At 40.2% G+C, this 27,096-nt stretch overlaps 1 long non-coding RNA gene across 1 annotated transcript; it reads left to right on the top strand.

Moving 5' to 3' along the window:
• The first annotated feature begins 12,626 nt into the window (after positions 1-12,626).
• On the top strand, positions 12,627-20,394 carry LOC140613859 (uncharacterized). Its single transcript, XR_012014745.1, has 4 exons — positions 12,627-13,427; positions 14,292-14,466; positions 18,749-18,917; positions 19,044-20,394. It is a non-coding gene; the product is annotated as an uncharacterized lncRNA (long non-coding RNA).
• Positions 20,395-27,096: the final 6,702 nt, after the last annotated feature.

The following is a 27,096-nucleotide window of genomic DNA, read 5'->3' as shown; positions in this document are numbered from 1 at the left end:
CACAAAATAGTTATTGTTAAGTGTTGCTCAATTTCCTTCACTAAGGACTATATCATTTTGCATTCCTATTAGCATTGTATGACAGTGTTTAATTCCCCACAGCCCCACCAACAGAGTAGGGTGCCAAGGTTTTGAATTATTGTGAATCTGACAGGTGACAAATATCTCTGTGTAGTTTCAATTTGTATAGCTTTTATACTATTAGGAATAAATTTCAACTTCTTTTTACATGTTTTAAGAGTCAATTCTAGGGGCGCCTGGGTGGTACAGTTGATTGAGTGTCTGACTCTTGGTTTTGACTCAGGTCATGATCTCAGGGCTGTGGGATGGAGCCCCAACATGGGGCTCTGTGCTCAGCACAGAATCTGCTTGAATTTCTCTCTCCTCCCTCTGCTCCTTCCTTCAACACTGGTGCTCTCTCACTCTGTCTCCCAAATAAATAAATAAATCTTTTTTTAGAAAAAGAAGAGGATGAATCAAGATGGCAGGAGTAGGGGGACTCTACATTTGTCTCATCCCTCCAGTACAACTAAATAGTTATCAGATCATTCTGAACACCTGAGAGATTAATTGGAGACCTAAGAAAAGAAATGCTGTAAGTCTACAAGTAGAAAAGTGACCACCATTTGGAAGGTAGGAGGTACAGAGACCTGAATCTAGTGTGATATAGCTGATGATACAGCAGAGGGGGAGGAAGCCAGCTTAAGGAGGCTACTGCCAAGTATTATAAGCAAATGAGTGCAAAATCAGAACTTTCAGAAGTCTGCTACAGTGGGGGATGTCCCTGGTGTAAAGGTGTTCAGGTGGTGAAGTGGGACAAAATCACAAGTGGGACAGTGTGGTCTCAGGATCCCAGGGATCACAGGAAGAATGGGTGGTGCCCGAGTGGGACAGGGTTCCCAGGCATGGGAGTGAAGAAGCTGGCTGAAGACAGCAAGTCTAGGTGCTGGCTCTCTGCTCGATGTTGCCGTAAACTGTGAATGGCTACATGGTTGGGCAACCTCTTTCTTGGGAAGGGTCCAGCAAAGGACAAAAGCATGACAGGACCCACCCCCCTCCTGGGAGGCACAGCAAGGTTCCAAGCTAGCCTGAGAGAAAAATGCCTGGTCACAGGCCGGGTGAGCACAGAGTTCTAACAGTAACCAGGGAGACAAGTATGATTGACTGCTTTTCTGTGTGAATTTTCAGCTCTGGGGCTAGAGAGCCAGGGCACCACCATATCCATCCCACCCATCCATGCTAAAAGCCTTTAGGGAGCAAAACATCGCCACCTAGTGGACTCTCAAACTGCTTGCACTGAGCCCTGCTTCTGCACTCAGGGGGCACATCTGCATTAGAGCAAATCCACCTGAGAATTAGCCCAACAGGCCCCGCCCCTAGAGGACCAGTGTGAACAACTCACCCACACCAAGTTTACTGATCATAGAAGGCTGCAAAACTTCAACACTTGGGGAAAATAGTATATAGCATTCTTTGTATTTTTATTCTTTAGTCTTTTGGTATTATTTTTTCAATTCCTTTCTAATTTTTTTTTCAATTCTCTTTTAATTTTTATTTTTTACATATACACTATATTTTATGTTGTTTCCTTTCCATATATATATGTATATAGCTTTTTAAAAAATATTTTATTTATTTATTCATGAGGGACATGCAGAGAGAGGCAGAGACATAGGCAAAGGGAGAAACAGGCTCCCTGTGGGAAACCTGATGTGGGACTCAATCCCAGGACCCCAGGATCATGACCTGAACTAAAGGCAGTTGCTCAACCACTGAGCCACCCAGGTCTCCTGCTTTTTTTCTTTCTTATTTTGGGATCTAGTTTCTTTTAACAAGCAGACCAAAATGCATCCAGAATGTAGTTTTTTGTTTTGTTTTTTTTCTGTTGTCATTGTTGTTTTTTCTCTTTCCTGGACAAAATGATGAGACAGAGAAATTCACCCCCCTGCCCCCCCAAAAAAAGAATAGGAGGTAGTACTCACTGTTAGGGATGCAATCAATATGGATATAAGTAAGATGTCCAAACTAGAACTTAAAACAATTATAAATATACTAGTTGGGCTTGAAAAAAAAAGCATAGACAATAATAAAGAGTCCCTTACTGTAGAGATAAAATAACTTAAATCTAGTCAGGCTGAAATTTAAAATGCATTAAAATACATTACTGAGATGTAATAGCATTTCTAAGTGGAATTCCCAATAGCAGTCCCAAGTGGAAGCCAGAAAAATAAGGATGAACAAAACAGAAGAGCGAATCAGTGATATAGAAGATAAAATGATGGAAAATAAGGAAGCTGAAAAGGAGAGAGAAAGAAAACTATTAGATCATGAAGGGAGATTTAGAGAACTCAGTGATTCCTTAAGGGGAAATAATATCCATATTATAGGAATCCCAGAAGATGAGGAGCAGGAGAAAGGGGCAGAAGGTTTATTTGAACAAAATATAGCTGAGAAGGGAAAGGAAATAGGCATTAAAGCTCAAGAGGCACAGAGACACCTCCCCTCAAAATTAACAGAAATAAGTCAACACCCTAACATATTATAGTGAAGCTTGCAAATTTCAAAGATAAAGAGGAAATCCTGAAAGCAGCTCGGGACAAGAGGTTCTCAACCTACAAGGGTAGACACGTAAGGATGACAGCAGACCTGTCAACAGAGACCTGGCAGGACAGAAAAGACTGGCATGATATATCTAAGATGTTGAATAGGAAACATATGCAGCCAAGGAAACTTTATCCAGCAAGGCTGTCATTCAATATAGAAGGAGAGATAAGAGTTTCCAGGACAAACAAAAACTAAAGGAATATGTAAACACTAAACTAGCTCTGCAAGAAATATTAAAGGGGATCTTTTGAGTGCAGAGAAAGCCCAGAAGTCACAAAGACCTGAAAGGAACAGACAATCTATAGGAACAGCAACTTTACAGGTAATACAATGGCACTAAATTCATATGTTTCAATAATTACTCTGAATGTATATGGACTAAATGCTCCAATCAAAAGACAGAGGGTATCAGAATAGATTAAAAAAAAAAAAGACCTGTCGATATGCTGCTTACAAGAGACTCATTTTAGACTCAAAGTCACCTCCAGATTGAAAGTAAGGGGGTGGAGAACCATTTATCATGCTAATGGACATCAAAAGAAAGTTGGAATAGCTATCCTTATATCAGAAAAACTAGATTTTAGGGGATCCCTGGGTGGCTCAGAGGTTTGGCACCTGCCTTTGGCCCAGGGTGCGATCCTGGAGTCCCGGGATCGAGTCCCATGTCGGGCTCCCAGCATGGAGCCTGCTTCTCCCTCTGCCTGTGCCTCTTCCTCTCTCTCTCCCTCTCTCTCTCTCTGTCTATCATGAATAAAAAAAGAAAAAAAAAGAAAGAAAATAAAAACTAGATTTTAAACCAAAGACTGCAATAAGAGATGAAGGACATTATATCATAATAAAGGAGTTTATCCAACAAGATCTAATAATTGTAAATATTTATGCTTCTAACTTGGGAGCAGCTAAACATATAAACCAATTAATAACAAAATTAAAGAGACTCATTAATAATAATACAATAATAGTAGGGGTCTTTACCACCCCACTTACAGCACTTGTTAATCATAAAATCAATAAAGGAACAAGGGCTTGAATGACACACTGAACCAGATGGACTTAACATAATTCAGAGCATTTCACCCTAAAGCAGCAGAATATACATTCTTCTTAGGGTGCACATGGAACAGCCTCCAGAATAAATCATATATTGAGTTATAAATTAGGTCTTAGCTGGTACAAAAAGATTGAGTTCATACCATGCATATTTTCAGATCACAATGCTATGAAACTTAAAGTCAATAACAAAAAAAAAATTGGAAGGACCACAAATTCCTGGAGATTAAAGAGCATCCTACTAAAGAATGAATGGCTCAACCAGGAAATTAAAGAAGAATTTAAAAAACTCATGGAAACAAAAGAAAATGAAAACACAATAACTCAAAACCTTTGGAACGCAGCAAAGGCAGTCCTAAGAGAGAAGTATATAGCAATGCAAGCCTTTCTCAAGAAATGAGAGGTCTCAAATACACAGTTTAACCTTACACCTAAAGGATGTGGGAAAAGAACAGCAAATAAAGCCTAAATACACCAGGAAAAGATAAATAATAAAGATTAGAGCAGAAATCAATGATATAGATTTTTTTTAAAAGGTGGAACAAATCAATGAAACTAGGAACTGGCTCTTTGATGAATTAATAAGATAGATAAACCCATAGCCAGACTTATCATAAAGAAAATAAAAAGGACCCAAATAAATAAAATCATGAAGGAAACAGGAGAGATCACAACCAACACCAAAGATATACAAACATATACAAAGATATATGAGAAATTATATGCCAACAAACTGGGCAGTCTGAAAGAAATTGAAAAATTCCTAGAAACATATAAACTACAAAAACTACTGCAATAAGAAGAAATTTTAAAACCTGAATAGACCCAAAACCAGCAAAGAAATTGAATCAGTTATCAAAAATCTCCCAACAAACAAGAGTCCAGGGCCCAATGGCTTCCCAAAGGAATTCTACCAAATATTTAAAGAAGAATTAATATCTATTCTTCTGAAACTATTCCCTAAAAATAGAAATGGAAGGAAAACTTCCAAACTCACTCTATGAGGCCAGCATTCCCTTGAAGCCCAAACCAGATAAAGACCCCAGGGAGAATTTCAGACCAATATCCCTGATGAACATGAGTGCAAATATTCTCACCAAGATAACTAAAGAGATTGAGGAAGACACAATGAAATTGAAAAACATTCCATGTTCATGGAATTGCAGAACAAATATTGTTTCAATGTCTATGCTACCCAAAGCAATCTATATATTCAATGCAATCCGTATCAAAATACCATTAGCATTTTTCACAGAGCTGGAACAAACATTCCTACATTAAAAAAAAAAAAGATTTTATTTATTTATTCATGAGAGACACAGAGAGAGAGGCAGAGACACAGGTTGGGGGGGGGGGGGGGGAGTAGGGCTTGATACCAGGACCCCAGGATCATGACCTGAGCCAAAAGCAGATGCTCAACTGCTGAGCCACCCAGGTGCCCTGACAATTCTAAAATTTGTATGGAAACCAGAAAAGACCCCAAATAGCCAAACAATTCTGGAAAAGAAAAGAAAATCTGGAGGCATCACAGTTCTAGACTTCAAGCTCAATTCAAAGCTGTGATTATCAAGACAGTATGGTACTGACAGAAAAACAGACACATAAATCAATGGAACAGAATAGAGAATCCAGAAATGGACCCTCAACTCTATGGCCAACTAATCTTCAACAAAGCAGGAAAGAATATCCAATGGAAAAAGGACAGTCTCTTTAACAAATGGTGCTGGGAAAATTGGACAACCACGTGCAGAAGAATGAAAGTGGACCACTTTCTTACACCACACACAAAAATAAACTCAAAATGGATGAAAGACCTAAATGTGAAACAGGAATTCACCAAAATCCTAGAGGAGATACACAAGCAGCAACTCCGTGACTTTGGCTGCAGCAACTTCTGCAGACATTTCTGCCAGAAATGTCTCTGTCTCCTCGTCTCTGGAGGCGAGGGAAACAAAAGTAAAAATGAACTATTGGGATTTCATCAGGATAAAAAGCTTCTGCACAGCAAAGGAAACAGTCAACAAAACTAAAAGGCAACCTACAGAATGGGAGAAGATATTTGCAAATGACCTATCAGATAAAGGGCTACTATCCAAAACCTGTAAAGAATTTATCAAACCCAACACCTAAAACCCCCCCAAAATCTAGTCATTAAAGGGGCAGAAGACACAGACATTTCTCCAAAGAATACATACAAATTGCCAACAGTCACATGAAAAAATGCTCAACATCATTCAGCATCAGGGAAATACAAATCAAAATCACAATAAGATACCACCTCACACTAGTGAGAATGCTTAAAATTAACAACTCAGGAAACAGACATTGGCAAGGAGGCGGAGAAAAGGGAACTCTCTTGTTCCTGTTGCTGGGAATGCAAACTGGTGCAGCCACTCTGGAAAACAGTATGTAGGTTCCTCAAAAAGTTGAAAATACAGCTACCCTATGACCCAGCAATTGCACTACTATGTATTTATCCAAAGGATACAAACATAGTTATTAAAAGTGGCACCTGCACCCCAATGTTTACAGCAGCAATGTCCACAATAGCCAAACTGAGGAAAGAGCCCAGATGTTCATCGACACATGAATAGATAAAGAAGATATATATATATATATACACACATACACACACACACACACACAAAATGGAATATTACTCAGCCATCAGAAAGAATGAAATCTTGCCATTTGCAATGACATGGATAGAACTGGGGGGTATTATGCTAAGCCAAATAAGTCAATCAGAGAAAGGCCATTATTATGATTTCACTCATACGTGGAATTTAAGAAACAAAACAGATGGACACAGGGGAAGGGAAGGAAAAATAAAATAAGAGGAAAACAGAAAGGGAGACAAACCATAAGAAACTCTTTTTTTAAAAAATTTTTATTTATTTATGATAGTCACACAGAAAGAGAGAGAGAGGCAGAGACACAGGCAGAGGGAGAAGCAGGCTCCATGCACCGGGTGCCCGACGTGGGATTCGATCCCGAGTCTCCAGGATCGTGCCCTGGGCCAAAGGCAGGCGCCAAACCGCTGCGCCACCCAGGGATCCCAGAAACTCTTAACTATAGGAAACAAACTAAGAGTTCCTGGAAGGCAGGTGGGTTTGGGGATGGGGTAACTGGGTGATGGGCATTAAGGAGGGCACTTGGTGTAATGAGCACTGAGTGTTATATGCAACTGATAAATCACTAAATTCTACCCATGAAACTAATAATACAGTATATGTTAACTAAATTAAATTTAAATAAATTTTTCTTATTAAAAAGTCACCTGTGTATCTCTTTCTCAAGTTGTCTGTTTATGATTTTGCACATCTTTCTCTCAGGTCTTGAATTTTATTCTTTTTTATTTTGAGGTACTCTTTATATATTAAAGAGATTTGTCTCAATATAAGTTGCAAAAAATTTCCACCAATTTGTCATTTGCCTTTTGACTTTGCTTGTGATATCTTATACCTTGCCAAAAAATTTACTTTTATGTAGTCAAATTTATCAAGATTTTCTATTGTTGCTTTGGGGTCTCATTTTATAGCTTTAAGAAGTTCTTTCCAAACCCATTTATGTTTTCTTAGCATTTTATGCATTTTTTTGCATTTAGATTACGCCTCCATTTGAAATTTATTCTGATGTATGATACGGGAGAAAGATCTAATTCATCTTTTTTAGAAATGGCTATCAGTTGTCCCTGCACCATTTTTTTGAGTTAATATTTTTCCTAGTGAGCATCTTTATTATTTACTAAATCTCCATATATACTTGGGTCTATTTTGGAATGTCTAGTCTGTTCCATTGTTCTGAGTATTTATCTGTTCATGCTATATCTTTTAAAATAATAGGCAAGTATTCCCCCTTTATTCTTCTTGAAAAATAGTTTTTAAAAAGGGTGCAGTGTCATGGGACTTGGTCACCAACTGAATGTGAAAGTTGAAATAGAGGAAAGCGCCCTGGCTAACTCCCAAACTTCTTTCCTGTTTGCCTAGGGTAGAAAGTAAGGTTGTTTGCCAATAAGTGCCAGGGAGAGGATTTAAGGAGAGAGTATCACAAAGATGGAAGCCTTGGATCACACCAACAGTATACATGAGAAGAGGAAGCCGGAAAGATGATTGAGAGTTGAAGAGATGTATATTAATTTCCTAAGTCTGCCATAACTAATTACCACAAACTGGGTGGCTTAAAACAACAGAAATATAATGTTTCACAGATTGGGAAATTAGAGGTCTGAATTCAAGGTGCCAGCAAGTTTGGTTCCTTGGAGATTCTAAGGGAGACCCTGTTTCATGCCTATATCCCAGCTTTGGTGGGTGTGGTAATCCTTGGCATTTCTTGGCTTGTGCTGCATCACTCCAGTCTCAGCTCTGTCTTACCATGGCCTTAACCTCTCTTTGTATCTTCACATGGGCTTCTTATAAGATCACCCACCCTTGGATTTAGGGCCTACTCTAATCCACCTACCTAATTATTTGACTTATTACATCAGCAAAGACCCCATTTCCAAAGAGGGTCATATTCCGAGGCTCTGAATACATATGAGTTTGGGAAATACTATTCAAATATTCACTATTTGGTATGCCTGGGTGGCTCAGCAGTTGAGCATGTGTCTTTGGCTCAGGGCGTGATCCCAGAGTCCTGGGATCGAGTCCTACATTGGGCTCCCTGCATGGAGCCTGCTTCTCCCTCTGCCTGTGTCTCTGCCTCTCTCTCTCTCTCATGAATAAATAAAGTCTTTTTTAAAAAAAATTCACTATTTAATTGGGCATTTCATTGTTAATTTCTCATCACTAAGATGTGGATTAAAGTTAATTTACACTCCTATAGTTTGTCTATACCAGCGTATCTTAGAGCAAATTAGATGCTACACACTGGGTTAAAAAGTATACCCTATTTCACACTTAATATGGTGTTTACTATGTTCTAGATACTGTTTTAGCACTTTACCAATATTAATTCATTTAATGCTCATGATAACCTATTGACTTAGTTACTACTATGACCTCCATCTAGTGGAAGAGGAAACCGAGGCACAGAGAGGTTAAATTACTTGCCTGAAGTCACATAGCTGGTAAAAATTGAAGCTGGGATTCAAAGTGGGCCATGTGACCCTAGATGGAATGTGTGCTGTAGGTTGTCTTTTGACATATGTTTAACCTTTCCTTACCTGGGTAGTTGCCTTGTTCATATAACCTTTTTCTGCAGCATGAGATGAAGAGATAAGTCTGCAGATTTCTCCAGTGGTCCCTACATACCAGGTCCACATCTGCATCCAGGTGCCCACAACAAAGCACACACAGCTCTGTAAGGACACACAAGAGTGTACACTTGCTAGGCAGTCCAAGTCAGATTTAGGAAGGTGTTAATGCAACCAGACCGGGCCCCAGTTGGAGTCACTCATGCTAAGCCTCTTGTCAGCAAACCAATTCTTTCAATTAAGTTTCTATGCTCAGCTCTCCCAGGAAAGGAAAGCCCAGGCCAACCGAACAGTGCTTGCCTGTGCAGCACGTTACCTGACCCAGCTCCAAGACTTCTTGCCATAAGGAAGGTAACCTTGCAATAACCAACCCACTTTTTTTTTTTTTTTAACCAACCCACTTTTGCCCAGTATACTGTCTTGTTCCTGCTCATTTTGGCCTTTAAACCCTCTCAAGTTTACAACTATTTGGGGCTCCTTTTTATTTGCTAGCTTGAATGCTGCCAGATTCATGAATCTCTAAATAAAGTTAGTAAGATCTTTAAAATGTACGCGGTTGAATTTTGGTTTTTTAACAAACATAAATGTTCTCTAAACTCTCCATAACCTGAAAGGAAATAATTCTGCTAAAAATAAAAACAAAACCAAAAACCAAAAACCAATCAAAACAAGAAAACTCATAATTTATATTGCTAATTTACATTATTAATTAGAACCCTTAATTTGAATTCTGGTAGTTCAATAAAATATCAGATGGCATTTTGCATGGACCTCAATAAATTTGCATGAACCCAGGTTCTTTATATTTACATATGTTAACTTTAAAAATGAAACTGTCAGCTATTTTACCAGCAGAGATGGGAATAGCAGAGAATTTCAGGAAAAGCAAGCTATGGTAAAACCAGAGGCAAGTTCAGAGAACAAAGGAGAGGAATGCTCTTTTATAGGGGAAAGTGAGGGGAGTTGGGAGAGGCAATTACGAATAAAAAGTCCATTGGAGTAAATTGAGAGTTCCAAGTATAGTGGCTTCTCATTGGCTGAGTTGTGACAGTCTCCCATTGGCCTGGTTGTTGCTGGGTAAGGAGAAAACCTTTCTTCCTACTGGGGTTGTAAAGTCTAAGCTTCGTCCTATTGGGAATGCAAGGGCTGCAGCCAATGGCTTGATGTGAGAACTCCATCTTCTGGCTTCTTGACTCCATTTTGATTTAGGCTTCCTTTATTCGGTTCCACATGTAACAAAAACTCATTACAGTAATCGTTTATCCACAAAAAAAGAAATCATTTTACCCTGTAGGCCCACACCCTAGATGGTATTTTTCAAAAAGGTTTATTATCATAAATTATTAAATAGGATAAAAAAATAGAGTTCATTTCTGTATTGCTTTCATGAAACCCAGTACACAGAATTGCTACAGAAAATGGTCTCAATCATCAAAACTTTGTACAACTTGTTTGAAAATTTAGCTCCGGACAGCAGAAACTATGCAAAATAACAGCAGTATTTTATTTCATTCATGTAGTATTTTATGGTTTACAGAGTGCTTTGCCCACATAATGCATTGAGCCAAGAAGAGGTCTGTGGGTCACACAGGAAGAACATTGTCATATTTCTGAACACACACAGATAACAAAACCAAGATGGGGCAGACAGAATGACCTGCCAATAGTTTCTTGGCTGGGCTCTGGTGGAGCTGTCTCTAGAATAATATGTCTTTCTAACTCCAGCTGTTTTGGGCCTCCCAGGGCTGCTGGCTGAGGAACACATCCTGGTACTGTAAAGACTAACAAATGTCTCATGGGATTAGAAGTACAGGTGCCTCTATCAGTTTTTAGCACCTTTTGCTGGAGATGCTTCTCTCTCCCACTGGTTGTTTCCAGAACAACTTCTAGCTCAGAATGCAGGTACATAACGGGAAAGTCATCAGTAACGGCCTTGGTGGCCTGTGACCCAAGGACATATCTGCTCACTCTCCATATTCAGTTAGACCAATGGGTTTCAATCTCAGCTGCACATTATTTCATGATTAAAAATCCTAAAGCCCAAAGCATACCCCAGACCAATTGCATCAGAATTTGGGGTTGAAGTCTGGGCATCAGCTTTCTGAACTCCCCAGGTGATTCTGATCTACAGCAAAGGTCAAGATTGAGAATTAGAGAAATACGGTAAAACTTACCTGGTCTAAACCATCAACTCTTTTTTTTTTTTTTAAACCATCAACTCTTTATTAAAAGAGTCAATTCTTGATTTGAGCATAACAAAAATGTACTGATGATCTGATTGGTCTACAGATTTTTTATTTATTATCATTATTAAAATAAATCTCAACTTATAGAGCAATCCTGCTCAACAATACACTTTGCAAATGTTATCTAATTTAAACCTCTCCTGAGGTAGATATTCTCTCCACTTCACAGGCAACGAAGCTGGGGCACTTGGGGCTTAGTGACATACCCAATATTACACAGCTGCTAAGAGGTGGAATTGTGACTCAAACCCAAGTAGTCTTGACTCCAACACTCAGCACACAACTTCTGAGCAGCCCTGGCTACATATAAGTTATCAATTTTGTGGACTGGTTCTGCACTTAGTTGTTGGCACTTGTCTGTGCCTTATGCCCCTCAAAATCAGTGCTGGCCAATGAGACTGGCTCAGATCTTCCTCCTCTCTGCTCTCATAGCATCTTGTGTGATTCTCTGCAGCCAGGGAGCCTTCTTGAGGAAGATGCCACATTTTGTTCTATATCATTCTATCTTCCATGACCAGAATGATGCCTGGCATAGTGAGGCTCACATACCACCTATTGTTTGGATGAATGACACTCTAAGCCACGTGGATTATATCCATCTGACTACTTTACACACTCTTATTCCTAATACACTTCTAAATAAATGCTTTGAGAAACCAATATGATGGTATTCAGCTGGAAATAAAAGGGAGCATTTAATCAACTAGAAGTCCATAGCGAGTAGATAATAAGTTTTCCAGTAAATTCTTAAAACTTAAAACAGTTCCGTATAAAACTGTAGACATTTGAGCTGTAAGTTATCTTGGAGAAAAATGTAATGACCTCGGTGTAAACTCATTTGAAATTCAAAAATTGGGTCCTTTCATTCTTCCCTCTTCCTTCTTTACAAATACAAACAAACAAAAACCCACACAGGTTGGCACACCATGCAGTGAAAGAGGAAACAAAACAATGCTTGTGTTCAGTGGTCTGGGGTGGGATGCTCAAGGGTTCCCGCAAAACCTGCAAAAGGCGAAACGTAGTCCTAGATCTTCAGAACTGTAAAGTCTATACATCATTTCAGAATGTATTTAACTAGTATGAACTGCTCCCCAAACTCAAAAGTACCAGTACTCAACAAAATCGCTGTAGCCCCGACCCAGCCTAGTAATAGTAAGATCAGTCTTCCTCTTGACCTGCACCCTCTGAACATTGTTCTGTAGGGCATAGGCTGGCCCTGGATCCTTCTATCCCTGTGCTGTCTTTACTTTCCACAGCCACATGGTGTCACTGTTGAAGACCAGTTGGTTCACCTTAAAATGCTGCCTCTGCTGTGAGGAGGCCTCAGCATGACCAGGTCTGAAGGGGCCATAAGGGCTCTTCAGGGGCAGTGTCGCCCACCAGGAACTGGCTCTATCAATGGCCCCATGTGGCTTCTCTTTCAACCTAGGTCTTTTAGCCTCTCAGAACTGTGGCCTCTGAAGCTCTGAGTCAGAATGGGTTCCTTTGTTTATAGAATTCTCTCCATCCTTTCTCTCCAGTGAGCCCCAAGAGGTAGGGTGGCAGCATTATTTCCACTACCCATCCCTCATCCCCCTTAACCCTCCAAACATAAAGGGCCTCCCTATATCATCTTTCCCTGGATGATCTAGGCTACTCATCTTTTTCTTACTTGTCTTCTATGGTTTAAATTGCTGTGTATCTTCTTCAGAGAAAAGTGCACTCAGGAGTCTACAAAGCTATTTTCTATCCTGGCCTATAAGGAAAAATAATTAGCACTTACCTCACTAAAGAAGTGAAGAGAGGATGCCTGGGTGGCTCAGTCTGTTAAGCTGCTGACTCTTACCTCAGGTCATGATCTTAGGGTGATGGGATCGTCCTGCCCCCATGGGGCTCTGCACTCAGCCCGAAGTCAGCTTGAGATTCTCTCCCTCTCCCTCGGCCCCTCCCCTGTCCCTCTCTCCATGTTGGGTGTAAAGTACCCCAATGTGGGGTTCTCATCAAATCTACTTACAGTGAAGCCAGCATCCATCTTATCAGGTCATATCATCCCCAGGCATGGCTGGACCAGCCAGGAAACACATATTTCTAGGCTCAAGAGATAGAAATGCTTGCTTATCATCCAAAGGAATATATAGGAATGCAACCCCACTAGCTTACAAGTAGTTAATCAGCACTACCCTAAAGATATAATCACGAGATATACCTAATGACATTTCTAACATAAAGAATAAAGATACTTTTCAGATTCCAAGTCTCTTCTCATGGAATACACCTCCAGGGGACCAGACAAGTAGCTTCAGAAGTTATTAAGTAACATCTGCTGGCAGGACCTCATGAGCCTCTAATCAATGGTATCTACTTTGTCAGGATACCCCTGGTAGTATGACCTCCGGGGTCTCTGGTTAACAGCAACCACTTTCTCAGGGGACCCCTCCTCCAAATTTTGCCCTTAAAAACCCTCACTTGCAAGTTATGGGGGATTTCAGGACTTTTGAGCATTAATTCCTCATTCTTCTGGGTGGTACCACACTAATAAATAGCCTATCCTTTTTCAATACAAAAGCTCAGTGTCAGTTCTTATTGGCTTGCTGCAGAGGAGGTGGACAGACTTTCATTTGGTTTGGTTATAATAGCAACCATAGCCACTGGTAATCCCTTTTTTCTTTCCTGGGGGAACCATCCTCCGGCATTTCATGTGGCCTTGGTTTGTTTAGCCCATCCTGGCCATCCCTAACTAGCCACTGGTATAAACAAATGGGCTATTCCCAGACAGTCAAAATACCCCAACCTGAGGGTCACAGCACATTAGTCTTGTAACCTAAACGAGACAGTCAGGGCCCATCCCTGGAATTTTATTTATGGACATTGGGATAGACAGGCTCTCATTCCTCTAGGTTCACTAATCTAAGATGCTAAATCATTTAAGTAAGGAATTATTTCACCCAACGTATTCTGCTCACACACTGCCATATGGAGGAAGCTCATCTGCAATAAGAGAAATGAGACTAACAAGCTAGGGATGTAGAGGAATGGGAGAGAGAGGGAGAGTGAAAGAACAAAGTACGTAGACAACACTGTTTGAGGCCTGGAGTCTCTTGAACTCCTTGGCATCAGAGTCACATTGGCATTTTGTCACATCTAACTGAAAAAGTTCTTTCTGACATATTGACCCTCTTGGATCTCTTTATTTATTTATTTTTATTTATTTATGATAGGCACACAGTGAGAGAGAGAGGCAGAGACACAGGCAGAGGGAGAAGCAGGCTCCATGCACCGGGAGCCCGACGTGGGATTCGATCCCGGGTCTCCAGGATCGTGCCCTGGGCCAAAGGCAGGCGCCAAACCGCTGTGCCACTCAGGGATCCCGGATCTCTTTTTTTTTTCTGTGTGGTATGATAAGAAACATATTTGGTCTTTATCCCTAATTCCAGGCACAGGGATCCTAAAACCCTTGAAATTTCCTGAGTGATAGGAGTGTCTTTTGTTATTTCTAATGAGCCTCTTTCCACCACACCTGAGTTCATGGGAATGAAGTGACTTAGGATGAGGCCTCTATGTAGCAGCAGGATGGGGCTGGTCACCAAAAAGACCAAGTGATCAGAAGATTGGCTCCACTCACTAACCTTCAAGAAGTAGAAGGGGGGCTGGAGATTAAACTTTATAAAAACTCTTGAACAACAGAACTTGATGAGTCTCCAGGTTGGTGAACATCAAGGTACTGGGAGGGCTATGTGTACCCAGAGAGGGCATGCAAGTTTTATGTCCACTCTCTATTCTCTGCCCTGGGTATTCCTCCCAGCTAGCTTTCCTGAGTTATATCCGGATAATAAACTGGCAGACCTGAGTGTTTCCCTGAGTCTTATGAGCCATTCTAACAAATTATTGAGCCTAAAAAGGGGGTGTTATGAGAGCTCCTGAAGTATGGGTGGCCCCAGACATGAGACTAGTGTCTGAAATGGGGACAAATTTATGAAACTGAACTCTTAAATATGTGGAATCTGACACTAACTCCAAGTAATTAGTATCAGAATTAAATTGAATTGTTGGATACCAAGAGTATTGGAAAATTGCTTGCTGGTGTTGGAAGACACGGGGCGGGGAAGGGATGTTGCTGTGACTATTGGGATAAGTCGTATATCAAAGGAAAGGATTTTACAATGAGCAGTGGTTCTCAAACTTTTCAGGGCAGTGGTTCTCAAGCTTGAGTAAGCATCAGAATCCCCCGGAGGGTTTATTAAAACACAGATGGTTCACTGGGCTCCACTCCCATGTGAGCTGATTCAGTGGATCCGAAATGAGGGCTGAGAATTTGCATTTCAAATCAGTTCCCAAGTGATGTTAATGATGCTGGACCAGGTCCACATCAGCCTTTCCGAACTAGGCTTAGAGTACGTGGGGCTATATTCAGGGCTGCTCTATTTTTTTTAAAATTTATTTTCTCATTGGAGTTCAATTTGCCAACATATAGCATATCACCCAGTGCTCATCCCATCAAGTGTCCCCCTCAGTGCCCATCACCCAGTCATCCCATCCCCCTGCCTACCTCCCCCTCCACTACCCCTTGTTTGCTTCCCAGTGTTAGGAGTCTCTCATGTTCTGTCTCCCTCTCTGATATTTCCCACTCATTTTCTCTCTTTTCCCCTTTATTCCCTTTCACTATTTTTTATAGTTCCCAAATGAATGAGACCATATAATGTTTGTCCTTCTCTGATTGACTTACTTCACTTAGCATAATACCCTCCAGTTCCATCCACGTCGAAGCAAATGGTGGGTATTTGTCGTTTCTAATGGCTGAGGAATATTCCATAGACCACATCTTCTTTATCCATTCATCTGTCGATGGACATCGAGGCTCCTTCCACAGTTTGGCTATTGTGGATATTGCTGCTATAAACACTGGGGTGCAGGTGTCCCATCATTTCACTGCATCTGTATCTTTGGGGTAAATCCCCAGAAGTGCAATTGCTGGGCCGTAGGGTAGCTCTATTTTTAAATCTTTGAGGAACCTCCACACAGTTTTCCAGAGTGGCGGCACCAGTTCACATTCCCACCAACAATGCAAGAGGGTTCCCCTTTCTCCACATCCTCTCCAACATTTGTTGTTTCCCATCTTGTTAATTTTCACCATTCTCACTGGTGTGAGGTGGTATCTCATTGTGGTTTTGATTTTGATTTCCCTGAAGGCCAGTAATGTGGAGCATCTTCCCATGTGCTTGTTGGCCATGTCTATGTCTACTTTGGTAAAATTTCTGTTCAAGTTTTTTGCCCATTTCATGATTGGATTGTTTGTTTCTTTGCTGTTGAGTTTAATAACTTCTTTATAGATCTTGGATACTAGCCCTTTATCTGATATCTTATTTGGAAATATCTTCACCCATTTTGTAGGTTGTCTTTTAGTTTTGTTGAATGTTTCTTTTGCTGTGCAGAAGCTTTTTATCTTAAGTCCTAGTAATTCATTTTTGCTTTTGTTTCTCTTGCCTTCATAGATGTATCTTGCAAGAAGTTCCTGTGACCAAGTTCAAAAAAGGTGTTGCCTGGTTCTCCTCTAGGATTTTGATGGATTCTTGTCTCACATTTAGATCTTTCATCCATTTTGAGTTTATCTTTGTGTCTGGTGTAAGAGAATGGTCTGATTTCATTCTTCTGCATGTGGCTGTCCAATTTTCCCAGCACCATTTATTGAAGAGACTGTCCTTTTACCAGTGGATAGTCTTTCCTGCTTTGTTGAATATTAGTTGACCATATGGTTGGGGTCCCATTTCTGGGTTCTCTACTCTGTCCCATTGATCTATGTGTCTGTTTTTGTGCCAGTACCACACTGTATTGATGATCACAGCTTTGTAGTACAACCTGAAATCTGTCATTGTGATGCCCCTGGCTCTGGTTTTCTTTTTCAACATTCCCCTGGCTATTCGGGGTCTTTTCTGATTCCACACAAATCTTAAGATGATTTGTTCTAACTCTCTGAAGAAAGCCCATGGTATTTTGATAGGGATTGCATTAAATGTTTAAATTGCCCTGGGTAGCATTGACATTTTCACAATATTAATTCTTCCATTCCATGAGCATGGAATATTTTTCCATCTCGTTTTGTCTTCCTCAATTTCTTTCACAAGTATTCACCACTACTATTCAACATAGTACTAGAAGTCCTAGCCTCAGCAATCAGGCAACAAAAAGAAATAAAAGGCATTCAAATTGTCAAAGAAGAAGTCAAACTCTCCCTCTTTGCAGATGACATGATACTGTACATAGAAAACCCAAAAGACTCCACCCCAAGATTGCTAGAACTCATACAGCAATTCGGCAGTGTGGCAGGATAAAAATCAATGCCCAGAAATCAGTGGCATTTCCTACACTAACAAGAGACTGAAGAAAGAGAAATTAAGTCAATCCCATTTACAATTGCACCCAAAAGCATAAGATACCTAGAAAAAACCTGACCAAAGAGGTAAAGGATCTATACCCTAAAAACTACAAGGCTGCTCTAAATTCAGCTTTGAGTAACCAAGCTTCTTATTTCCCATAATACTTTTGAAATCAGGATTTGATGGCCCCAGAATTTTACAATCATCTGTTTGTTCTTTTTACTATGCTGGTGGATGATGATTTGCTTAGCCAGTTTCTTTGTGCCCCCCAAAAAGAGCCTACGTCTAAAATCCTGTGAACTCTTGTATTTAGACCATCATCTGATGCCAAACCACTCTGCTCTATAAAGGTCAGAAGGCCTAAAGGTGGCTGGGTTCTCTTGGGTAACTGGTCTCTAGAGTTTAGATGCACTTCTTTCAAAAGAGAGATTAGTAAAATCCTAAGATTCTCCATTTTGCACAGAAGCCAGAAGGAAAGCTCTCCATCCCCAGCCATACCAAGTAGTCAAACACAGAATCTTCTCTTCAGCATCCTTTCACACTCATTGCCATTTCCTGCTCCAGCTAGACTGCTGTACAAACTGAAAATAAGAGTTTGGTGGTGATATAAACCTAAAAGAAGACTCAATCTCTTCCAACAGAATTTATATGCAGCAAAAAGAAAAGTGCTACCCTGGGAGAAAAACTAACACTTATTTCTGAATTTCTTTTCATCACTCAATGCGTTGGGTGCTATGGTAGTCCATTTCCAAGATGGCACCCGTTGGTCCTTGCCCTCCTAGCTTGTACCAGTGTTGGTCTGTGTGACCAATAAAATACGGCAGATGAGGCAGTATGTAACTTCCAAGATTAGGTATAAACGTTGGCAGCTTCCATCTTTCCAGCTTGGGCCATTCCTCTTTCTATCTTACACATGTACCCTCACACATGCATGCACACGTGCACATGCGCACACACACACACATCACCAACTCTAGGATCAGCCCGATACCTTGTCATAAGCAGCTCAATAGAGAGGGTTACATGGTTGGCTCCAGCCAACAGCCTCATGAGCCCCATGAGTGATCTTGGAAGTGGATCCTCTCTACCCAATCAGGCCTCAAACGGTGGTGGACCCAGTTCGCCCTGCAGCCTCATGAGCAACCCTGATCTAGAACCTGAGTTAAACTGTTACTGGATTCTTGGCTGCAGAAACTATGAGGAGGGGAAAAAAGAAAAAAAAAAGTCTATTGCTTTAAGCTGCTAAGTTTTAGAGTAATCTGTTATGTAGTGGTAAATAAAAAATACGGGTGCCTTTCCCCCAGGTTACTCCCTTGAACCCTCACACGGCCCGAGAGACAATTATTGCTGTATGTCACTGATCTAAGATGTCATCAGCTACAAGGTGTTCCATTTATTCTGTGAAGAAAGGAAAGAAATGCTATCATAAAAACCGTGATATGTGTTCAGTTGTATGATGTGCTCCAATCTCAGGTATGTTACAGTGTGACAAAAGTGTGCACCTTAGAATCGGTGAATATGTTACCTGTATTTTGTAGCAAGGAATTCCTCTCTCACCTAGAGGAAATTTAAGCTTTCTTTTTCATCCCCATTATTCAGCTCGGTGTGAAGTAACCACTCAGTATGTTTTGCACAGAGAGATCAACAGTCTGAATGGACATAACCTGACTTCTAGGACCAGACTGGACTCAGTGTGGGTCTATGTTTTTCAGTATAGATCAACAAGGGGAATTTTTAAAAGATGTAAGTCCTAATTCTCATGTGAACCAAAGGAAGGCTCCTCTCTAGATTCTTAATCAGCTCTATCTTCTTCGTTTCCTCTTACTAAAGTGCAGGTATACTGCATATGTGGCCCTCTACAATCCGCCCAAGCTGGTCCCAGCACCTCAGAACAGCTGCCATCAAGTGTCTGTTCTCACACACATTATCTGAGCCAGACATTATCGTTCCCCCCGGACATAGGAGGGGAGAGAAGCTGGGAGACATTAAAAGACTTGCTTCTGATAACAAAACTAGAAAGTGACAAATGCTGGACAGAGTCCTACCAAGCCATCCTCACCGCCACCCCTCCCACATCAGCAAGCCTTCTCTAAAGAATGGCATCATGGCCTTGTCTCCTGGCCTTAAATGATAGTCACAGCAAAGCGAAAAAGGCAGCCAACCAACACCTGTGAGAGTTTTCAGTGGCCTCTAAAAATGCCTTTTCCCTGAGTCACCTGCAGTCTTTCATCTTGGGAATACTGAGTGTTTCATCAACATTATCTCATTACTCCTCATTGCCCCAGACTTTTCAAATAAATGACTTAATGTTTGCAGAAAGTCCTTGAGACCTAAACACTACAAGTGCAATATGAGGGTACGGCATTGTCCTACCACCTGAACAGCTGCCACAGAATCTGTTCAGAGTCTGTCAGAGAACTCTCCTATGAACATGTCAGGCTTTTCATGTCATGGAGACGGAGGCAGGAATAGAGGAGGCAGATTCAACGTGGCTGATCCTGGTTTGGAAATGGAATAAATCTATAAAGCAGAGATGCCTAAAGGGATTCCACTGGCAACTCTGATCAACTAGTAATGCCCTTCTGATGGGCTGAGAAGGATCCTGAGGCTATGCCTGGGTTCATTGGGAAAGAGTTCAGGAATGGTTAGTGATGTCTGTCATGAATACAGGACTAGTGATTTTGGAGCGTATGTTCCAGAAATTTGCCCTTCTTGCCATAGATCAGTAACTTTACTATAACCATCTTTTAGTTCTAGGAGGCATTTGTTGTTGTTGTGGATGATGATGATTCTTTTGGGTTTCCTGCAGAGACAATCATGTCATCTGTGAATAGAAACAGCTTATTTTTTTCTTTCCCGATTTTTATACCTTTTATATCATTTTCTTGTTTTATTACATTAGCTAAGACTTCCAGCATGATGTTGAAAAGAAGTGGTGACAGGGGACATTCTTGCTTTGTTCCTGATTTTCACAGGAAAGACTCTAGTTATTCACTTAAGGAAGATGTTAGCTATAGATTTTTGTAGATATTCTTGATCAAGTTGAGGATATCCCCTTTATTCTTATTTTGATAAGAAGTTTTTTAAAAAAAAATCATGAATATGTGTTGGATTTTGTCCATCTATTGATATGAGTATGTAATTTTTTTTCTTTTTTAGTCTGTATGTGGTAGATTACATTAATTGATTTTTAAATGTTGAACCAGCCTTGCATTCATGAGATAAATCCCACTTAGCTGTGATATATAATTCTTTTCATACATTGTTGGATTTGATTTGCAATTATATATTGTTGAGAAAGCTTACATTTATATTCATGAGACATATTGGGGTATAGTTACCAAGTGATTTTAGCATGCAGCCAGAGTTGAGGTCCTGTTCTAAGGGTTGAAAGTAGAAATTATATGCAAAGTCCTTCACATGTTGGGTGGCTATTGAATCCCAGAGCTCAGGACTTGGGTGAGGAGGAGAACAATGGGGCCAGAATTAATGAGAGTGATAATAGAATGGAACTACTATTCTCATCTTTTTATTCATGGACAAAATAATAGTCATCTGATGCAAAAATTTACAGCTTATAACAATTTCATATAGGCTTTAATTTGACCATCCTAATCCTGATAGGCAGTTAGAGATGACATTAGTATCTCCATTTTACAAATTAGGAAATTGAGGCTCAGAGAAAAAAACTGATTTGTCCAGGATCAATAGGCATAACCCAAAATGCAGGGTTCCTGAGTGAAATCCAGCACCCTTTTCATATGGTTCTTGAGTTATTCAAATTTCTGTGGATCTTTAGTTACTCAAATATGCTTATTATTTGATAAAGTCCAAATAAGAATCCAGTTGTCATTTAATTCCCTGTGGCATTAAAGTGGGAATGAATTCCAATGCAAAAGGAAGGAATCTTCAAAAAGGCAAATAGAAACATCTACTTCTGGTCTATGGAAATCATTTAGTTGTTTGCTTTACTCTCAGAAGCAGAGGTGATGGGAGAGGATGAGGTGTGGAGCCAAAAAAAGTGTGGTGCTCAGGGAAGGTCAAAGGAGCTTCTGCAGCCCTGCTCATACTTTCTCTACCTGGGCACTGTTCTCCCACCTGCACATCTACAAACTCTCAAACTCTCATGTTCTCATCTGCGTAGGGAGCCCTGAAGATGTAAACATGAATACTTCTCTCATTATACAAGATGAGACTCACCATTGCCTCTAGTGTGATACTTCCCTGGGCCAAAGAAATGCCTAATTGCTCACAGGTTACCTGACTCACAGGCAACCCTGACCCTCTAGCCAAGCGTGCTAAGACTGAATCGCCCAACTTGCCTTTGTAGAAACTGGTTACTAATATGTCATTTCATTTCTGTCTCTTTCCAACCTTAAGTTTCGCCTGCCTCACATCAATGGCATGTCCTTGCTCCTCATACCTCTACACCCATGCACAAGAGGATGCATGCACAAACGCAGAGGGAAGTTGCTTCTCAACCTTTATACACACACCAGTGTCCGCACTCACATACAAGCACACACCATGATAAACACATTGGGACTCAGAAATGGAGTGGTGGGAGATTTGGCTTGACCCTAAATTACAGAGGGGATGAGATGTCTTACAATTAAGTTATTTATATCTCTGAAATTCTACTGTCTCTCCCAGTCAGAGAGGTCTCCCAGTTGGAGAATGAGACAGCAACAGTAGAAACCTTCTTCTCCAAAATTACAACATTGGAAATTAGGACTCCCCATAAAACCTAGGGAGCTGAGGCCCTTGAATATATAGTGTTCTCCTAGAGAACTAGAGCAAGATCCAGAAGGGTGGTAACCCTATACCTTATTCAAGAATAGCAGAAAAGCACATCATTTTCTGTCCATTGAACAGACAGCAGCTAATTACACTGAGAAATGTTTTCTTTCATCCTAAATTCCTGGTCATCACTGAAAATCTCCTCTGACCTCTGTCCTCTATTGTAGCTTCACAAGTTTATCATGTTTCCATATCTGTGCTTATCTTCTTATCTGCTATTTACTTTCTTCCCAAAGCTGCAGCCCCAGGCGCTGAGAGTTAAATAATTTGGGAAGTTTTGAGTTAAACAGGTTTAACAAGACTTCTCAGAGCTTATGGAGTGTTAAAGGGTGTGGCAAATCTTCAGGAAGATTTGTCTTGTGTGTACTATTGCCCAGACATTTTTGAAGAGGTCTCACGGGGCACCTATTTAGCTTAGAAGATGTTGATGAAGTCCCAGACAGAGACTGCTATCTCTTCCTCTGTTATGGGTTGAATTGTGTCCCCTCAAAAAAAGATATATTGAAGTCCTACTATCTGGTACCTCAGAATGTGACCTTATTTGGAATTATGGTTTTTATGGAGGTAATGAGGTTAAAATGAGATTATTAGGGTGGACCCTAATGCAATTCAACTAGTGTCCTCCTAAAAATGGGAAATTTGGACACAGAGATGGATATGCACAGAGAAAAAGAAGGCTATGTGAACAGACACAGGGAGAGGATGACCTTTTACAAGCTGAGGAATGCCTGAGACTTCCAGAAGCTAGGAGAGAGGCCTGAAACAGATCCTTCCCTAGCATCTTCAGTGGGAGTGTGGTCCTGCTGACACCCCAGTGTTGGACTTCTGGCCTCTAGAACTGTGAGACAATAAATCTGTGTTGCTCTGAACTATCTAGTTTGTGGTACTTTGTTACAGCAGCCCCAGGAAACTAATGTATTCTCTAGTATTCATTCTTCTAGCTGGGTGGTAGGTACATTAGGTTCGTTTTCTCTCTCTCTCTCTCTCTCTCTCTCTCACTTATTAAAGACATTTAAAAAAATTTCTATAATAAGCTTAAAAATAACAAAAATACCCATTCTTCTCCTCTTCTATTATAATGGAAGCATCAATTTTTAGCTAGGCAAATAACCAGCTAGACAAGAGGTCAGCACTCTTTTAATAAAGGTCTAGATAGTAAATATTTTAGGTCTTATGGAACAGATGTTCACTTTCACAACTACCATTCTGCCATTGTAGCAGGAAGGAAACCATTGACAATATGTCAACAAATGAGCATGGGTGTGTTTCCATAAAACTTTATTTACAAAACCAAACAGCAGACCAGATTCGCTGTCAGTCATTGAGTACCTGCTGTCTGCTGGGCAGTATTCTCAGAGCTGGGAATACCAGGGTGAGCAACATAGTCAAGGACTCTGCCTTGTGGAACTTGTAAAATCTTGTTTACAGCTGCATCCTCAGTACCTTGAGCAGGGCAGGGCATGTAGTGATCTGTCCAGAAATACTGAACTAATGAGTGATTAACAGTACCTTGGGTAAAAAGAGATGAGCCAAACCTTGGGAGTGATAGGCCAGGGGGAAACCCTGGGCTTTCTTGGGATGCTAACTAACGTCCAACAAAAGATTCTCCAGTGGCAGTTTGATTCTTTAACAAGGTAAAAGCAAACCAACACCAGTGGGTTCTTCTTTTTTTTTTTTTTTCAAGTAGGCTCCAGGCCCAGGATAGGGCTTGAACTCACAACCCCCAAGTCAAGTTCTCATGTTCTACCTACTGAACTAGTCAGGTCCCCCCAGTGTGTTCTTTCCTTTTTTCTTTTCTTTTTTTTTTTTTTTAAAGATCTTATTTATTTATTTGGGAAAGAGAAAGACAGAGCATGAGATGGGAGAGGGGCAGAGGTAGAAGGACAAGCAGACTCCCTGAGAAGAAAGCCCAATGCAGGGCTCGATTCCAGGATCCTAAAATCATGATCTGAACTGAAATCAGACACTTAATCAACTGAGCCACCCCACTGTGTTCTTATATGCACCAAATAATATGTACATTCAAGATGATCATAGCAACTTATTTCCAAAGACACAAAAATTGGAAACAACCCAAATATCCATTAATAGAGTCAATGGGTAAATAAATGATATTATTTTCAAATAATGGAACATTACACAACAAAGGCCAAGAACAAACTACTGCATACAAGGCAACACAGATGAATATCAAAATTACTGTGAATTGAAACCATCTAACTTCCAAGCCCCACGTGGACACTGAGGACTAAACCTGTAAACTGCTCCACAGCTTACTGTCTACATTACCATGACTTTATTATTTCATAGTCTTCCTTAGCACAGTTTACTATTCCAGGATGCTCTTGCCCAGGTAAATCACTTTGTTGTTCATTATGGAACTTCCAGAAAGACCCATCATCTCTTCAATAGAAAACATCAACAGCCTTCATCCCAAGAGTCTTTGAAACCTTCACCTCAGAATCCTTGCCTTGCTTTTCCCACGGTCCTCAACGATATAATTCCTACAAACCCTATTCAAGTTTCACATTGAAAGACTCATCTAAACCAGAATCAAAGTCTCAAATTCAACTTTTTCTTCCTCTTTCCAATGTAAGTTCCCTCAGGTGGTACTCTCCCTGATGGCAGGAAGCAATACATTCAGCTTTGTCTCATGAACAGATTGTTCTGGTGATATTTCAGGAGTCAGCATTCAATGACATAATGTTTAGTGAGAAAAACCAGACACGAAGAGATCATGCTTTATTAATCAATCATATAAAGTTCAAGAACAGACAAAACTAATCTGTGGTGATGGAAATCAGAACTGTAGTTACCCTGGGTGTGTAGTGGTGGTTGGGTATGTACTTCCTGGGAGAGGATATGAGAGAGTTGTTTGAGTGCTGGAAGTCCTATATCTTGTCCTAGGTGGTGGTTATATGTGAATAAACATAAGTAAAAATTCATTGAGCTATACATTTTTATGTGCATTTTACTACATGTAAAAAAGCAATTTAAATAAGGGCTTAAAAAGATTAAAAATTTAACCTAGGCATCAGAGGTTGCCAAAGAACTGAGTGTAGTTTTAGAACCTCTCCTTTAGCGAAGGGGTTGGATTGCCTTCAACAATATGGAGTTAGGTATTCCGTGAGATCCCAACCTGGCTACCTTGCTTTCAAACCCTGTAGGTACCTTTTACACCTGAGATGCCAGCAGTCACTGCAATTGGCACTGAGCCCTGCACATAAATTAATATTTATACACATGTAACAGAAATGGGTATGGTGAGAATTAGCAAGTGAAATGTTTGACACAGTCTTCCACTTACTTGCAGGATTCAACTTGTGATTGTAGACATCTTGAAATAGTCCCTTTGGGGGACTATAGTGTTGCTCCTATAAGAAGCTGTGCTTTTTTCATATTTCATAAAAATATGAAAAAGTTTATATTAGTGATGAAATGTTGCTAAGGGAACTCACCAGCCTTCTGTCTTTAAGGACCGAGCTCCATTAGTTGAGAGTACATACAAAATTGTGTCATCAAAATTGGGGGAGGGGACAGTGTAGGTGGCTTTCATTATCATTATTTGTAGGATTCACCCGTGTTGTCTCATGTAGCAGTAATTTTTTCTTTTTAATTGCTGTAGAGTAGGAAGATATGTATATACCTGGTTTGTGTGTGTGTGTGTGTGTGTGTGTGTGTGTGTGTGCACGTGCGCGGGCACACATGAAAGGAAAAGGATTGATCGTTAGTTAAGTTGTTTGAACTAACAAAAAATTTACCTTCAGAAATGCCTAACAGCCTTCTTTAGCTGCAATAATCTTAAAAAGTATCTGCATAGACAAAGATGAACAAAAACAAAAATTACTTTGTGTTAAAATAAGAGGAAGAACCATTTGTACTAGCCTGAGGTGGGTGACAATTTCTCTACGTAAGATGCGTTGAATCACTTCCACGAACCAGGCCAGACCATGACTTTTGTTGATCCTCCCTCTTATCTCAGAAAAGTAAAATGAGGAAAATTCAAGCTGTGCTACAAAGAACCCTGACAAAAGGCCAATGCTCAAAGTAAAAGCATTTCGTTGTTTTCATTTTTAAGAATGGAAAAACAGATATGTAACTTTGTTGATATTTATAAAAATCTTATTTGGTGGCTAGACCAAGTAGGCACCATTTACTTACATTTCCCAAACACAGAGTGGGAATTACAGGCTCCTCATCATATTTTAAGCCTGTGGTTCCTGCCTGCCTCACCTGGCCCATCCCTTCAGCTAATTGCCTGCACAATTATTCTCCAGTGTTCACTGCAGAATGACTCCTCTGTCCACCCACAGGAACAATGGTTTTCTCTTATGCTTGGGGATTTTCCTTCAAAGACTGTGAATCATTCCCTGAATGGTTTTAGGAACGAAGCTTTCTTTTCCCAAAAGTAATACGTGTTTACTATAGAACTTTAGTAATTATAGATAGGCAAAGTGAATCCAGACAAAAATCACCCAGAATCTGACCAATATCATTTTTCAGTGTGTATGTATTATGAATAACATTTTATTTTGCTGACATGTTATCAAATCAGTTCCTTGTTGGACACTTAGGATCTTGTTATTTTTCTTGGTATAAACACTACTCCCAAAATTATTCCTGGAGACTGAACATCTTTTTGTTTGTTTGTTTAGTTTTTCTTTCATAATCATAAACGTTAACTCTGCAATCTAGCTAGACTTGAAAAGGAGTAAGGAAAATAGGGGACCCATAGAACTGCAGTGAGAGCACAAAGATTAAAGGATACTTCCAGCAGATGGGGTGAAGGGGTGCCCTCCGGAGCTACAGAAGGAATGGTCTGGTAGTTAAGACAAAACACACATCAAATTTA

The sequence above is a fragment of the Canis lupus genome, chromosome 22 (assembly GCF_048164855.1).
Source record: "Canis lupus baileyi chromosome 22, mCanLup2.hap1, whole genome shotgun sequence".
NCBI classification, from domain to species: domain Eukaryota; kingdom Metazoa; phylum Chordata; class Mammalia; order Carnivora; family Canidae; genus Canis; species Canis lupus.
This window is presented reverse-complemented; position numbering and strand designations above follow the sequence as displayed.